Source organism: Chelonoidis abingdonii, chromosome 8 (assembly GCF_003597395.2).
Source record: "Chelonoidis abingdonii isolate Lonesome George chromosome 8, CheloAbing_2.0, whole genome shotgun sequence".
Classification (NCBI taxonomy): domain Eukaryota; kingdom Metazoa; phylum Chordata; order Testudines; family Testudinidae; genus Chelonoidis; species Chelonoidis abingdonii.
This window is the reverse complement of record NC_133776.1, coordinates 76,509,007-76,518,062: the sequence shown is the minus strand read 5'-3', so window position 1 is coordinate 76,518,062 and position 9,056 is coordinate 76,509,007.

Below are 9,056 nucleotides of genomic sequence, written 5' to 3'. Positions count from 1 at the left end.
GAGTAATGTAGTGACTTTGTTTCCAGAGTCATGCTGAAATCTTCAGTGGTGGGGATATACAAATCTAAAATGGGTGCTGTAGACACAAAAGCGCTTAGTTTAACTGTGTTACATTGAATAACTTCCAAACTGACTTATTATTTACTGTTTAACTAAATTTCCCCTGAATTGTCAAATGTGTACTTTAGCCTTCACTTTCTGCCCTAAAGTGTTGTGTTATTGCTACCACTGTTAAACAGCTAATACTAGTAATAACAATAGTGCTGCTAATATTTAACTCTTACACAGCACCTTTCATCCAAGGATCTTCGAGTGCTTTACAAACATTAATACAAAAGCTTCATCGCGTGCTTGTGAAGGTAGGCAGATACACAGACTATAAAAAAGTAAATGTAGGCACAGAGAAATTAAATCTCTTTTACCAATACACACAAAGCGATTTGTTGAACTGAGAGTAAACCATGACTTACATTCCCTTTCTCTAGCCACTGAATCATGTGTAAATAATTATTTAAAACAACGTAAGGACTTCATCTGCTTCAGCAATTAATGTCAATTAAAAATTCTAAATGAACAACCTAACTGGCACTCCCTTCCTGCCCCATAGCTGTCTCTTTCAGTGGTACAGTGATTTGAGTGTCCAAACAATTTGGGGTCTTTCCATATGGAAGGTCCTATGCAAGTGAAATAGGCACAGCTCTTTATAACAGAGCCAACCAAAAAAAAAAAAAAAAATCAGTAGGAGAAGAGTTTAGTGTAAAGATTCTAAAAAACTTTTTACAAAAAAATTAAGAAAAATAAAACATTCAGAAAACCTCAAATATCTAATTATTTTCCATTAGACACTCCACATGCTCATCATTTACATATAATTTATGTTTGAACCTCTGAGAAACATTCTTAAATCTGACAGAAATCCCACCATGGATTAGGTGCGAAGTAGAATTAATGACATAAAAGGGAGCTAGGTTGCCACCAACCAAAAGGTTCCCACCACTATCCTTAAGGACACCAGACATTTATTTTACTGTATAAATTTGTCATCATCAACGCAAAAAATTAGGGTCTGAAAGCTGATTCAGCCAGTTGGAATTCTGGAAGAGTTTTTCTTTCACTCAGACATAAGTTTAATGTAATTCCCATACAGAAAATATTTTGTTGATACAAAAATGTTGCAGGCATCCCATGAAGTCCTTTTTTTTCAGAAGTCTGTATTCATATTCAAGTATTATCTTCAATTAGTTGTTCACAGGTTGATTACAAAAGGGGAAAATGGTCAGAGAATGAAAAATAAGGTGCCTTTTCCTCTAGAGTTTAAACCATGTTTTAAAACAGTTCTTGCTAGCCGAGTGCTGAACTAATTTACCTAGCCTTGGCTGGGGAAGGTAGGATCTATTCTGTAGCATGATTTTGTAAAACTGTTGCATATGTGATCATGAGTACCATGTGAAATTGTGGAGCTTTGAGACAGACAGCATTTCTCATTGACTTTTGATCAGGTGGCTTACATGCTGCCCAATGACTAGGGCCCTACCAAATTCACAGCTGTGAAAAACGCATCAGGGACATGAAATCTGGTATTTTGTATTCTTTTACCCTATACTACACAGATTTCACAGGGGAAACCAGCGTTTCTCAAACTGGGGCTCCCAACACAAAAGGGAGTTATGGGGGGATTGGAAGCTTATTGTACAGGGGTCATGATATTGCCACCCTTACTTCTGCTCTGCCTTCAGAGTTGGGTGGCCGGAAAGCAGTGGTTGCTGGCCAGGCGCCCCGCTGTGACAGCAGCACTGCCAGCAGCAGCACAGAAGTAAGGGGTGGCAATGGGCAGCCAGAGAGTGGTGGCTGCTGGCCGAGGGCCCAGCTCTGAAGGCAGCAGCACAGAAGTATGGGTAGCAATACTATACCATGGCATCCTTACTTCTGTGCTGCTGCTGGCAGCGGCACTGCCTTCAGAGCTGGGCTCCTGGCCAGCAGCTGCACCTTTCTGGCCCCCCAGATCCAAATGCAGCACCATCGCCAGCAGCAGCAGTGCAGAAGTAAGGGTAGCAATACTATGACCCCCCTACAATAACCTTGCGACCTCCCCACTACCCCCTTTGGAACCAGGAACCCTATAGTTACAACACCATGAAATTTCAGATTTAAATATCTGAAATCATGAGATTTATTATTTTAAAAATCCTATGACCATGAAATTAACCGAAACGGACCATGAATTTGGTACGGCCATACCAATAATCTATTTTGGCAGGATATAGGTGTAACATTCTAAGCTTTTGGAGAGCTTCAAAAAACATATAAAAGGAAAAAAAAAAACCCACCACTGCCAGGGAAATGTTTTCTTCTTTCCCCAAGTGTAGAATTTCCTCCCTAAAATTACATCAGCCCAAGGACAACAACAGCCAAAATTTAGTCCCAGAGCAGTGACAGATTTAAGGTACAATATCGCAATGCCTTGCAAGGACAGAAATGGGAGCTGTTGGAAAAGGTGATTTCTAGCTCTCCAAAAGGACACACTGCACTTACTTCAACTCCTGAAATTTTCCAGGATATCAAGATATTAGTCTTAAAATTGTGATATTTTATACATAGTAGAGCAATTAACTAACTTTTTGATTCTTAAAAAAAAATAAAATTTTGTTTGTCCTTTCCCTCTGGTCTGTCTGTACAGCAGGACTCATGGTACTGAGGAAAACTTTTTTTTTTATTCTTTAAAATATTTCTAAAAATAGTTTTTCGGTTAAGATGGTGACATAAACATAATACACCATGATGTGATCTGCAGGTTTTATTGACCCTTTTTTTGGATAACCTACTTGTAGTCTCACCAATGATGAACAATACAGCTATCCCAAATTCATACTGATAAAACCTTTACATCAAACCATACCTCTATTAGCTCTGACTAATATGGTTTGAACTCCAGTGCACATCTGGATCCACATCTTTTGCAATTTATATCAAAATGATCTCCAGACACTCTGGATGGCTAGGGTTCACAAATACAGAAACTAGTACTTAAAATGTACTTAATGAAACCCAATTTAACATATAAATATGAACAGCCAGTTTTAAGAGGAAACACAGTAGGAAATGTCTTATTAAATTACCTTTATTTACATTTTAACTTAAATCTCTTTACAGAAATCTGGCATACCGGAGTTTTCTAGGTCTGACAGGTTTCAGAGTGTTGCTGAACCAATGGACAATCCAAACGCTGGAAGACCAGTAAGGCCTTATCAACTGGGGCGCTCACAAAAATACATATAACTACAAGAAAGCTTTACAAGAAAGGGATCATCTATGGAATATTACTCATTATAAAACAAAATTCAGGTTGTTTCTGAAAATCTTATTTTGTTTCCTGATTGATATAGTCCTAATTTTCTTTCTGAAAACTTGATTATGCAGTTGGATAGCTGTTTCTAAGTAGTGCCCTAACTCTTGCATATCTGTCAAGACAAAAAGATCTTTTGTGTTCATTAAATGCATTTTGTGTATGTGTGACAGGAAAGGCCACATGCTCCCCTCCTACAGAAAAACTCATGAGAAGGAAAGAGATGCCATTAGGTTAACTTAAAAATCCATGGGAAATCCAACATTCTTCCTTTGAGAGGATCTAGAGTCACATGGAGGAGACAGGGGTCATGGCGACCAATCAGCCCATTGTTCCACAAGAAATCCTGTCACTAGATAGGGAGGTTGGAGCAGACGCACAGTGGTCTTGCATCTCAGTGCTGCTTTCCATCCCTCTTTCCTTTGTAGAGTTTGTTCCACAGCCCTGGTGTCATAAGGTGCATTTCTACTCCCTTAAGGGGGACTGAAGACATTGAGCAGAAGTTAATGCTACTGTGATAGGCATTAACTCCTATAAGATTTTGTTTTCTGAAATTACACAGGTTCCTCAGGACAACATGGCATGTTGAATGGCTGCTCCCAGACACTCTCCACATTCCTCATTTCCCTCACAGCAAAAAACCTAATTCCAATTTAGGATTGTAAATGAAACCTTTAATTTTGTACATATGACTACTTACAGTATTGGAGGGCCAAATTCTGTTCTTAGTTACCACAATGCAACCCCAATGAGTTCGATTAATTTTGCATGAGTATGTGAGAGCAGATTTGGCTAGAGATTCCAATAAATGCAAGATGAAGTTCCACCAAAATTCTGTGTAAAATCCGCACTTTGTTCCAGATTTATGGATCTACTATTCCTCTCCTGGTCTGTCACAATGGGCAGATGTTTCTATAATCCAATCAGAACCCCGGAAAGAGTTTTCCTCTACTCAAAATCAGTGATGTAAAACCTCCATAGTAATTTGGGCATAGGACAAGGAGAGGGTAGGGTTGGGGAACATGTTATGCTATAGCCTCTACAGGAGGCCTGCATACCTCGTAAAGCGGCGAGGACCACATTACTCCAAAGAAAACAGCTGCGGGCCAAACCCCCGCCAGCGCCACCAAGGCCTCCCAAAACAACACCTCCCCAGCGCCACCCATCCCAGTGCTGCCTGCCCCGCAGAAACAAACCCTCCTTCCCCAGCACTGCCCTAACAAAACAGCGGTGTTGAACCTTGGTAATATGTTATAGTGGGCCCTTAAGGTAGTATAATTAAGGTAAAAGAAAAATGTCTTTTTGCTAGAAGTAGAATAAGATCTTCCCCCAACTTTGTAAATCGATTGCCCTGTTGAATGAATGAGATGTGACTGAGGAAGGCGTGGAAGCCAGGCACCTCCAGACAGCTGCAACCCTTGGAGAGGGGATGGGAACCAGACCAGATCAGTAGAACAGGTCAGCCACTGACTCCTCACTCACCTCCTCAGCCTCACACCCCCCTCGGCTCACCTCCTCAGCCCCCGCCACTGGCCGCCCGCTCACCTCCTCAGCCCCCCACCCTCCCAGCTCGCCTCTTCAGCCACCGCCCGCCCACTGGCTTCCTCAGCTCCCCCTCCCCTGGCTCACCTACCTGTTAAATCAATATAATAAAAACCAGCAGGATCTTATTAAGAGGAATAAAGCAAAAGATAAAAGCAAACACCGTTGTTTAACTACTTATCCCTATCACTACTTATTCCTTATACACACACACACATATATATATATATATTCATTCACACAATCATTCATTCAGGTTCTGTATAGGTGTTATAGTTACCACCTAGACGTTGCTCATGCCAAGTTACTGACCAGGTATCTTGGTCATGAGGATGGAGCCAAGTCTGTGTCAGATGCGCCTGATGCTCCTGGAGGTTTGCAGCAGAACCAGGGACTCAAAGTCCTCAGTTTTTAGAATCCATTTTTATAGGAATTAATTCCTATGTTAGGTCTATGGGAGTTCTTTCATTCTGCTGTTGCTGGCTCAATTAGCAGATGGCATATTCCTGGTGGCTCCACACTGTCTAAAGTGGCACATTCCTTCCAAGTGTTTGGGGTGGATCCCAGTTTACCCTCCAGGGCGTTGTCTGGTGATCTACTTGACACATTCTTCACCCGATGGATCCTGTCCATAACTAACCATTCATGTACATCAAACATTTATCAACATACATTCCGTATCTTAACCATATTTTAATTTACTGTCTCCACCACTTTTGGTGTGTGTGTTAATTCCTATGAGATTCCCAGCCCTGTAATCACAGAGGGTGGGAGTCTGTTTGTTTACATTGTATCAATTACAGCTTAAGGCTAGCATAGTGTTTACTTCAAGAACAAAGTCAATTAACTTGTTTGTAAGTTTTACATAGTAATAGGGTATCTTTCACAGGACAGATACAATTAATGTTTTCTGCAGACAGAAGCTTACAAGTTTTAACAGAACTAAAAGATTTTTGTACTTGGTGAAACTGGGGGGGTCACTCTCATTAGGGGGAATCACTGTTAGTACCTTCTTTAATATCCCTACATGCCCCCCGCCACTGCCCGCCCACTTGCCTCCTCAGCCCCCCACTCCTCCGGCTTGCCTCCTCACCTCCCGCCACTGCCCATCCGCCTCTTCAGCCCCCCTGCCTCACCTGCCACTTGCCTACTCATCCCCCACGGGCTGCACAGTGAGCCCACCTACTCACGCCCCATGGGCCGCTCAGTGAGCCCACGCGGGCCGCATGTTGCACAGGCCTGCTCTACAGATATTTATTTGGAAGTTAATACTGTTTCAGAGTTGACATTAGCTCTGTCTGGCTCCTCTCTATGGTTACTACTGCACAGCCGTGAAGGAGGCAAGTAATTATGGTCCAAATGCATGATGTCATGAGGAAAGCATCATGTTCGGACACTGAGCTTCTAGGTGTTCTAAGATACAGTCAAATCTTGGGACATCCACTAATTTAGGGAGCTGAACAATCTGCTGTTCCATTGTGCAGCCCATCTCTCTTGTACTCTGTCTCCCTGACATTGTCAATTTCCCTGATCCTAAATGTTCAACTCAAAACTCTTTAGTTTTCCCTTTAAAATATGGTTTGATTTTATTTGTAACATGTATGAAAGACACCATGAAAATATAGTAGTGTGATTTCAGGCATTTGTTTTATCCTTTATAATAAATCATACTCTTCATTAACTTTATGAAATCAGTAAAACCACAAGGTAAATAAATAAACTGCAGATAAAAATGTTGACATTTCTTTTGTGTAGGCACAGTGCTTTTCTCTCAACAGCATACACTTGTCTATATTCTGGCATCTTGTGTGTTTTCTCTCAGCTTTCAGTTATGGTCCAGTTCGTGTGCATTTCCCTGCAACTGCATATATAACAAAACCAGAGGCATATTCAGAGTCCTTCACTTCATCTTCTGCTCACTTGAAAGAGCTTAGCTGAATAGGCATAGTTTCCTATAGGGAGGGAAAAGAAGAGTGACCATAAGGTTGGCAGCTTTTCCTGTCCATGTGATGCTTCTCCCCTTTTACCTGGCCATCTCCGCTGCTGCTGCTGCTTTCTCTCTTCCCCACACTCTTCTGTGCTTCATGCGCCATCAGCTGGGGCAGTGTCAGTTTTGCTATTCCTGCTTCTGCTGGTAGAGCAGACAGGTGATAAAGGATATTTAAACAGCATCCTTTACGCATCACCTACCTCTGGGAGGCACACTGGCTAATGCAGTTGAAACAAGTCATCTCATGGCATCTTAGTAAAGCCAGTACTTCTCTCAGGTGGCTGCAATCTCATGCTACAGAATCTAAGATTCCATTAAAAAGAAACCAAAGTCTCTAGCCCTTGTGGTTGTGAAGGAAACCTTCCAAATGTGAAATGAATGCAAACCAATGCTGCAATGTCTGTCTGAGATTACAGATAGCCTGAAATAATAGCTTTGCATGTCAACATTAACAGTTTCAATCACTGCTGATCAAAGTACACAAGAACAGAGAGGATCATATTGCTTAGATCTGCATAGACTTTTGAGAGAGGTATTTTGTACTGGCATCCCTAAAGGGCAGAGCTTGGTTAGGGACAGAGCTTGAGAGAGTGTTGCTGCTTTTAGTTTTGTTTCCAGTCTTTGCTGGCCACCATACATAACTAAAACATACTGATGTTAGCCAGTTGCACTCCCAATTCCTCTTAAAAATAAGAGAAAAATAGACACCTTTCAGAGCTATCAACATTATTCTTGGATGTGTACAAACAAGGCAAGGAAATTTGGTTTTGGTATATATGTTGTATTTGGAAAAAATAATTGAAAAAGTAAGGTAATTTGGCAGTCCTCACCACATAGATTTAGGTCAAGCAACAGAAACACAAATTGTTATGACCTTAAAAAGTCAGGTCCTAACGTGTGGGTGAGTTTCACATCTGTTTGCCCCTTTTTTCCCTCTCATTCCTCTAAACCAGTGGCTTTCAACCTATGGTCTGTGGACCCTGGGGGTCCGCAGATTAAGATTTCCAAAGGGGTCCACACCTCCATTTGAAATTTTTTAGGGGTCTGAAAATGAAAAAAGGTTGAAAATCACAGCTCTAAACAGTAGAGTGATCTGCCATTAGCCTGCAAGCAGCCAATTGCTATTCCTTAAATTCATGAACTCTCAAAATGCCTCCAACCAATGAGCTATTATTGGCCTTCAGATCCATCTACCTGCTGGTAACAGTTGGGACAGTCAGGCTTTTTCAGCCCATCACTCAGTTGAGAAAGAGACTGACTACGTGGGAGTAGGAGACACCGGGTAATCCTGCCAAAGGAAGAGTGAAAAGGAACAAATCCTGAGGGGTTAATGCACGTGATGATCCGCAAGGTTGGGAAAGAAAAAGGGCTAGGAGTAACAATGATGGAAGGTATCTGGGACACAGTAGTGAGACTAATAACAGGGTAAATGTAGTTTTCCACAGAATGAAGTTTTCCTCATCAGACTTCATCTCTTGTCCAATATCCTTAGGCAGATCAACAATTGCAGGACATCAGTCCTGTGTGTAAGTACTACTCCAGAAAAATTTAAATACTCAAGGATCATCATGAGTGAGAGAGATATTAATATGAAGAAACTGCATGAAATACTGTGACTGTCCCTTTTAATACTGAATAATAGTTGTGGAAAGATTCCGTCCACTGAGAATCTCACTCTTGGTCTCTGCCTCTTGGTTTGAAACCACATGAACTACTATAATTCATTAAGTCTTCTGCACCCCAAGTAGCAGGTGAGGCGCAATCTAGGACCTCTAATGGCTTTTATATGCCACATTCCTGCCAACCATAAATACTGCACACCACACATTACTGTCAGTTCCTTCTTGACTAGGTTGGTCAAAAAGCTTCCTGAAGGTAAGTAGTTCTCATTGGTTATTGTTCCTGTTCATCCATAGATTTCAATGAAACAAGCAAGCTGCCCTTTTATCTCTGTACCCAGCCGTCCAACTAGACCTTGGTTGCTGAGGTGTTTACCTTGGGCACTTTGTCACATTTCCCATGGCACTCTGGCTTGTTTTTTCTTGGGGTGCTTCAGAAACTATTTTTGGTATTTTGATGCCTTTCCGTGCTTTTTCCTGTGCCTCCTGCCAATTTTTGCACGGCATTTTCCTCTGTTTGCTGTCTGACTCTGCAAACTTTAATGTCATCTTATGTTGTGTC